The sequence below is a fragment of the Priapulus caudatus genome, unplaced genomic scaffold, assembly GCF_000485595.1.
Source record: "Priapulus caudatus unplaced genomic scaffold, Priapulus_caudatus-5.0.1 Scaffold54, whole genome shotgun sequence".
In the NCBI taxonomy this organism is placed as follows: domain Eukaryota; kingdom Metazoa; phylum Priapulida; class Priapulimorpha; order Priapulimorphida; family Priapulidae; genus Priapulus; species Priapulus caudatus.
The window spans coordinates 111,831-120,798 of record NW_014577115.1 but is presented as its reverse complement, the minus strand read 5'-3'; the positions used below and the strand labels follow the sequence as shown (position 1 = coordinate 120,798).

At 39.5% G+C, this 8,968-nt stretch overlaps 1 protein-coding gene and 1 long non-coding RNA gene across 2 annotated transcripts in view; both read left to right on the top strand.

Moving 5' to 3' along the window:
• LOC106820973 overlaps positions 1 to 8,968 on the top strand; it is a 22,443-nt gene that overhangs the window by 2,206 nt on the left and 11,269 nt on the right. The window lies entirely within an intron of this gene.
• On the top strand, positions 1,557 to 2,651 carry LOC106820974. Its single transcript, XR_001395675.1, has 3 exons — positions 1,557 to 1,666; positions 1,866 to 1,948; positions 2,527 to 2,651. It is a non-coding gene; the product is annotated as an uncharacterized LOC106820974 (long non-coding RNA).

Sequence of the window (8,968 nt, the reverse complement as noted above, 5' to 3'; positions counted from 1 at the left end):
TTTCGATAATAAATCTAAACGAATTATGTGTACAGGAGAAACATAACTGCACTGTGTTGTGCACGTGTGCAGGTGAAACATAACTGCACTGTGTTGTATACGTGGGCAGGTAAAACATAACTCACTGTGTTGTATACGTGTGCAGGTGAAGGATAACTGCACTGTGTTGTATACGTGTGCTTGTGAAACATAACTGAACTGTGTTGTGTACGTGTGCAGGTGAAACATAACTAACTGCACTGTGTTGTGTACGTGTGCAGGTAATCCATAATTACACTGTGTTATGTACTGAAGACTAACTGCACTGTGTTGTGTATGTGTGCAGGTAATCCATAATTACACTGTGTTGTATACGTGTGCAGGTGACGACTAACTGCACTGTGATGGTAGAAACAGCACATGCTGTCGGCGCTTGTGGATGAAAGGATAATACGAGACGAGCCAAAGGAAAAGGTCGCAGGAAATACGAATTTAGCCCGATATTTTATTTGCTTCTGTAAGATTTCTAGTTTATTATAAGTGTTACTTTGAATAAGGAAGTTTTTTTTCCATATTGTTTTCACGTGTGTTGAACATTATCTCTACTTATGCTATCAGAAATATTATGAAAAAATGATATTTGGGATTCGCACTTCTGTCATAATATTCTCCATAAAACCAATCTCGCCAAAATCTGTTTGATGTTAGGACCATTTCAGATTATTTTGCGTGTGTTATTTGCGTATCTATTTCGATCAATTATTCTATGCTGTTTACTCTTTGAAGTCAAAATACTGTTGTTCGTTTAACACTTTTTGTAACCATCATAATTATTAAATCGTTTTACACCTTACTATACATTTGCTTTGAATTTTCATGTATGTGTTAGGCGTGTGCGTATGAGTGTGTATGTGTAAGTGTGTGCGTGCGTGTGCGTAGGCGTGCGTGTGTGCGTGTGTACGTGTGCGCTCTATGCGTGAGTGCCTGTCCGCGTGTACGTAAGCGTGCGTGTATGTGCGTGTGTGTTTGTGTTCGTTAGTAGGCCTACGTACGTGCGTGTGCGCATGTGTGCGTCGCTACATGCATGTGCGTATGCGTTTGCGCGTGCGTGTGTATAATTATATACTTGCGTTTGTGTGTATATACAGAAGGAAATTTAGACAGAAAATAAGGAAACACTTGTATTACACATACATGAGAATTATTCAATTAAACAGACTACAAGTCCTTAAGAATCTCATGCAGCTTGTATATTTTGATACGTAGTTATCCGTGTTGTAATGTAGTGGTGGGTACGGGGAATAAGAAAATCACATGTACTAAAGGTTTCCGTAGATACACCGCGTGATTGAGTTAGCACCATGTATCAGATTAGTTTATAACAAAAGCACTGTCGTGTAAGTGCTTGTCTTGACAGATATAGAGCCAGCGGGTTGCATAATAACCAGAGAATTCGGACGAAAGGGTGACCGCCGTGGACGGTGACGTAACAGCACAGGTACAAGGAAATGACCGGCAAGAGCTAAAATAGAGGTCAGATTTCCTGGTTGCATCGTATAAGGTGTTGGTCAGCTAAGCATTTGCGTTGAGCTCGCCTCTGTGAACAAGAAGCGAGAGGTAGCGCGCGAGAGATCACTGTGGCAAGATGTTGCGTTTTATTCTCACCCTGACCATCTGCATCAGCAACGTAAGTATACGGAAATAATGTTTGTTTTACCTAAGAATAGCCATCGTCCTAAATCAGTATCAACGCGATAAACTCTTGCTGGTAGCAAAGAAATTTGTAGCAAGATTTATTGAGATCAATATAGCGTATTAATTTCAACGAAATGCTACATAAAATCGGCTATATGCACCTTTATGTAAACACGTGCATATATGTACAGGTATATCAGCTGTCTGCAAGCGAAGGTTACGATAGCCATCCTGTGACAAATAGTGGAGATGCTGAGAGATTGCTAAGAACTAGGTATGTTGCTATAGATACAGATGGCTAAAACATTGGGTTGCTCGTCGATGAGATATTCTGTAATCTGTAGGCCTATAAGTTATTATTTGTGCAGAAGATCTAATATTTTAAAAACTTGGCTTTGTGCCAAATAGAAAAACATCAAACAATTAATAAACACGCGCTCATGCGTACGCACGCACGCATCGCGCATGCACATACGCACTCACACTCGCACGCACTAATATATAATGTTGATCCAACATAAGACGGTTTGTTCAATCACTTACAACAAGACCCGTTTACCGGCCAATTAACTAGGAAACACTAGCCGCTAACACTTTCTTTCCTCTTTAATTTTCAAACGAAGATATAAATACCTGTATATTGGGTGGGGTTTCCCGTGTCTCATCAAGTTCCATGACATTTCAGTGCGACCTTGTCTATTTCATCAAAATATATCTGATCAAATATATATATCGATATAACTCATTTATAACACGCTTTTAAATTTAGGTTAACCAATGCCCAATTTATATGCCACAGTGTGTAATAATTCCAAATGATTCCTGATGTTAGTCTGTATGATGTTATTGTAGAAACACGTATTTCGGCCTCACTTCCAACCAGTACGACCGCCATTTCGACAAAGTTGCTCAACATCAGCCGCGCGGCTACGATGTTGGTTGGACTGTAATACTCGCTCAGCTATGTAAGGGTCTACGGACAGTGCCAGAAAGGTAACGTTGCAACGTACATCGAGTCAACCATGCACTGGTTTACGTTCTTTATACTAGAAATGGAAATGCGTGAAATGCAAATGTAAGCGGTTTCCAGTTAAATTATGTTTACGATTTGACGAGAGAATATTAGCAGCCACTTGTTGCACCAGCAATGGGGTATGTCTGGTAAACAAAATTTATTAATGTTCGGATTATTATCTATTTACTAAATTTAATCTTTCATCCGCAAAATTCTTCGCTAACACCTCAGCATTCTGCATCACTTAAATTAACGAGTAGTTTCAGTGTTTTAATTTTTATTCAAGTTATTTCAATTTACAACGGGGCGGAGTATCTAATAAATTATATGTATATATCTACTCCTAAACCTTCAGCAATAATAAAAAGACCATGTATTATAATGTAGGTCATTATTAACTTATTTGTAGTATCTTGTATTCGTCGTTATCTCATCGTTATATGCCAATGTTTGGAGATCGCTCACAGGACGACGACTCGAACGACCAAACACTACGTGAAGCTAGAGTAACAGACCTGTTTATCGACGTAGCAAAGAAGCGTTCACAATCGTACGTCCGCTCAGATTGTTCGCTTATAACTCTGACAGCTATATGATTTGTTAAAGCGCAATCATTTATACTGTTTCATAATTGGCTATCCCGGGTTGCGTGACCGCTGCTATTATAAGATTATAATATATATATATATATTAATAACTCATAATATATAGTATATATATATATATATATGTGTGTGTGGTGTTGGGGTCTGGTCCTGCTGTGTAGTGTGTGTGTGTGTGTGGTGTGTGTGTGTGTGTTGTGTATTGTGGGTGTGGTATGGGTGTGGTGTGCCGCGCTGGTTTGTGGTTGTGTAGTGTGTGCGTGCTGGTGTGTGTTGTGGTGGGTGGTTGTATTGGTGTGTTGTGCTGGTGGTGTGTGTGTGTGTGTGTTGTGTGTGTATGTGTGTGTATGTGTGTGTGTCACAGTGTGTGTGTGGTGGTTGTGTGTGTTTTCTGTGTCTGTGTGTGTTCTGTGTAGTGTTGGGTGTGTGTGTGTGTGTGTGTTGTGTGGTGTTGTGTGGTGTGTGTGCTAGACCATGGTGTACGCCGCGCGCGTAGGAGTAATTTTACACTACAGTAAAATTACGAGTTGCCAATAACGTTCAGTAATTTGTATCTATACTCTTTATTGATAGGCACAGGCATGGACTATTCTAATAAACGTGGGATATTTACAAGAATGAGCGCACATCAAATGTATTTCAGAAGTACCCTCGGAGTTTTCCCTGCATAACAGTGAATGCATGCTGGCGTCACGGTTTACCCGATGTCCACTTGTTTTAATAGTAACGATGAGACTGGTTTGTAGAGGATACCCTAGAATCTGCAAACCGTTACACTCCACTCTGTTTTGCAACTCTGTATGTCACCCATCAAAAGGAAAAGAGCCACGTCACTCACTGACATTCGAATTTTTTCGAAGTAATATATCATACAGTTCTCCCTCGCCCCAGCACAGTTACCTCTCTCCTCCAGTATTAAGATTACCCCCCCTCTTGTATCAATCCCAGGACAGTAAAGGGGGCCCGGGGGGGGGCCCTAATGCTAGAAATAAACTTCCTCAGTTTTAATGCATATAAATACTAGTTATCATTTATATACATATGTCAACATGACAATGTTTTATCATAGTGCCGTCACACTTTTTACGTAAATCCCAATAACTTGATACACCATTTTATAAATAGACTTCGATCAAGTGTTAGATCAGGTAAACATATTTTTATATAAATCTCATCTCCACAATGTTCATCTATGCTTTTCGCACCGCGTGCCATAGGTAACTTTCATTGGCGCGCACAGCACCATATTATAACAGATCACTACCACGAGAAAAAAACTGGCTAGAAATATGAATTGAACGCCAACTTTTACCTTGTACTCGGTTAATTGGTTTAGTTTTCGTATAACTAATTGTTGTTTAAACAAGTCTCTTCTACAGCTATATCATTATCTACCGTTGCATGATTATCAATTACGCTAATTGTTATGATTCATTGGTGAATAAAAAACAACTTTATGTTTGTCGTAACATTCCCCAGCAATTTAACAATTGTCGAATTTATCTGAACGATGTATCGTTGTAGGGCTACTTAATTAAATAATAATTAAGGAATCGGTATAAAAATATTTATGTTGACTTCATAAGCCCCATCTTACATATCTCAAATAGATCTCTACAGCTGCATTTGTTAATTTACGCAAATAAATAAATACTAAAATATGAATACCGTTTGTTAGTTTGATGTTCTTTGGAAACCGCTCAATATTTACATCGATATTAACTCGCGTCTTCAAACGTAGACATAAATTAAATAAATAAATAAATTAGTATAATAATTTATAAAAACATATAATATGTATAAATGAATGGACTCCCTATTGATGTAGATGTATTGACTTTTATATACTATATATACAATCAACAACACTTAAGAATCACATCTAGTTATGTATATCCTATAAATGGTGAGATGATAGTTTCATACACGGAGATAGTACGCCGAGAAAGCCTGATACTAACGGTTTAACGTAGTTTACGATTCGCCTCATCCTCCTCCCCCCCGACGCAGTAGCCCACGCCCCCCCCCCCCCCCTATAGCCCCCCCCAATAAGTACATTATTATAGAATATAATAGTTCGTATTACAGCAAGTTGTATTTCGACACGATTATCGGTTGCATAACGGCTTAGCTATAGAGAACAAACGTTATAATATACACTACGCTTAGACTAAATAGTGATACGGCCTATGTCCAGCGGGTACTAAGAGATATAAAACCTATATTAATAAAAGAATTAACTGCGGTAGTTATTATAAGCAACTGCCACTCGAAGCAACTTTTCGACCCTGTGAAGGTAGAATACGCCGTATGTCCTCCTTCCGAATTTTGTTGGCTTCGTAAGAGAGCCAATATAAAAGATAGATAGATATATAGATAGATAGATATATAGGATAAGATAGATAGTAGATAGATAGATAGAATAGTAAGGAGAGTATTAGATAAGATAGAGAATATAAATATTAAAGATGGTAGTAGCTAGCTAGTTTGATAGGTAATAGATAGATATAATATATAATAGATAGATAGATAAGATACGATAGATAGATAGATAGATAGATAGATATATATATAGATAGATAGATAGATAGATAGATTTTAGATAGATTAATAGTGATAGTAATAGATTAGATAGATAATAGATAGATAGATTAGATGAATGATAGATAGATATATAGAACTATATAATAAATACATAGGTACCATCTCGAAATGTTATGCAAAGGTAATTAAACTGCGGAGAGACAGCGTTCTGAACACATTGATGTTATCGCAGGTAAGTATCAAACGGTTGAGAAATATTTAAAACATTTGGGTAACAAATATAAGATAATCCTTACTTTAAAGCCTACTGTGACTCTAGCAATATAGGCCTACTAGTTCTGTTCCTTTTTGCCCTAGCTCCACCAGGATGATAACTTGAAGGAAACAAATATCTTTCCAGCGTCTATATGTACATAGTACTATATATTCCCCCTCTCTCTACTAGCCACTTGATTACAGAGATTGAGCTGTAATATAAATGCCTAGCTGATCGATACCCGAAGTTAACAGAAATATGCGTACTGTATTCTTTCAAAACATCGGGTTATTCCATTCTACCTGTGCTGTTATGTCAAGTCACGGCATTCACCTTGCGTACAGTGCCTATATTATTATGCAATACACAATTAAGCGACCAATGCGCCATACGAAGAGACAAGCACTTTTACGGAAAATACTTATTTCATAATAATTCTAACAAATATATATTGTATGCTTACCAAGGATCCGTTTCGTGAGCGTAGGCCTACTATTATGCGTACACATTGGGACGATTTACTACTATTCTGTCTTCAGCTCCTTTGTGGCACACCGCGGCACACGCACTACAGAAACGCACCACACACGCGCACACCGATTCAAGAGTACGACTCGTTATAATTATGTATCAATACTGATAATAATATTTGAGAATTGTCCGTGCGCCTAATGAAATGAAGTTAAGTGTGCGACCAGCGTGGATAATGGAAAGCAGAGGGACAGTAGAAGCACATCCAATGCTGCGGCAACGGCGTCCCCCCCCCCCCGGGAGCACTCGCCTCGGCTATCAGGGTAAGAGGGGTGCCTTCGGGACCTTGAAAACTACCTGTCGCAAACCCCTGTCCCAATATTACTGCACTAACAAAGTTAGACCGCGGTTGCATATGGCACACTTCGTTACGTGTCCTGTCTCTTGGCAATATATGGCAGATATTGGCTCAATATCGGCCTGGTGTTATTGCATATGTGAGTTATCCATTACAACATACCAATATACATATAATCAAGTATAATATAATATATATATATATAGGCTATAATATAATTTTTTATTAACATATATATAATAGATCTACATGTATTATGCTAAATATAGATCAGTGTATTTATCTATTGAATGGCCACCCACCGGTCGGCGTATACCTGTACCTACCCGCACTCGCGCGCACTCATACACGCACGCACACACATACACACACATCACACACACAACACACACACACACACACATCACACACACACACACACCACACACACACACGAACACACAACACACCACACATTCACAGCACCAGTGACACCAAGTGACACACACGATATCAATCACGCGCGCACCACCCACGCACGCAGAGGCTGCCCTTCGTGGCGCCGCACACAGGCCACTTATTATATTTTCATAATTATTTTTTCATATATTGTATATATATATTTATGCTGTCGACTGTCAGGTGGCAGCGGCAGCCTGCGGCAGTAACCCAACCAGATGTGACTATATCAACTCATTGTACGTCAATATACACAACGTCCCCTAAGGCCCTAACCTGCAAGACCGTTTCTTGGAGCTAGCGCACCAGCGTTTGTGGCCAGAATTGAGGATTTGGGACCATTTGCAGGAAATTGTCCAGGCGAATAATAGGTGAAAGGCGGTAATAGAAACCAATTAAGACTTATAATAAATAGATTTCTATTTATTAGCATTATATTTTAGATGAAACGCGTCCACATGCTGCGCCCGGCGAGCACGGCATGTGGGCGGCGCTCCAAAATATGTTACACAATAGCGAGCGTGACGTCAGCGTTGTAAACGAATCAATGGCGGCTATAATCGGTGTAGTTTGTAAAAATACTTGGTGTTGGGAGGTTTCCTAGGAAGAATTGCAGAGGGGAATTGCGGATGCCATGCGAGTACCTTTTAGCCCGTAGCATCACTGTGATTAGACTATCGATTATAGGTTATCTGCACCTAGAGCTAGTAGTAGTAGTGGCGTGAGTGGGCCGTACACCCGACTATACTATAGTATGAGTATCATAGCCTTAAGCGCTTAGCCTTTACTACTATAGGCCGCGGATCGCACTGCCGGCAGGCCGTATGCACATTCTGCCATTAGATGTATCTAAGCAAATGGTGTCCACTGATTGTGACCAGAAATTTATCCCAAAAACGGTAAAGATCGGGCTTTTTAACCACTTAGTCTATCAACATGTACATCTCACCGTATCTTTTGAACCTTTTCACACTCTTACACCAGATTTATGCTGTTATTCTCAAAGTCTTAGCGACTACGGTGTTTCTGTTTCTAAATCGGTTCTCTGCCTTATTGTTGGTGCACGCTGTGACTCTATTCAGTGCTAGCTTTTGAGGAATAACAGATAAATAACCTGGTGAAAGGTTGTGGAAGTCGTTGCAATAAGATAGGTGGAGATGGTCCAATGTTGATAATACAGTGTTAAAAGCCGATCATCTTACGTTTTGGGATATAATTTTGGCCACAATCGTTACCATTTGCTTATGATCTGGATCATGGGCAGAATGTGCTAATGAGCCTGTGTTCGCAGCGATCCGCGGCTTATAACTAGAGCTACTAATAACGATTAAGGCTCCATACTCGTACGCCATGGTAGATTTACAGTCGTACATGAGTGTGCCCCAAGCCGAGTATGATAAGTATGGTAGAGTTCAGATTGTTGAGTGTACGCCAGCTTCAGACAAGATTGCGGTACGTGCATTGCCATTGCTAGCTTATGTCAACTGAGATCACATAATTACCCAAAACCAAGAGATAGGGTTGGCGTTAAATGTATTGTACTAATCGTATATCAACTGAGTTTACTGGCGAAGCCCCTGTGTTCAAGAGCTACGGGTTTAGTTTTATCG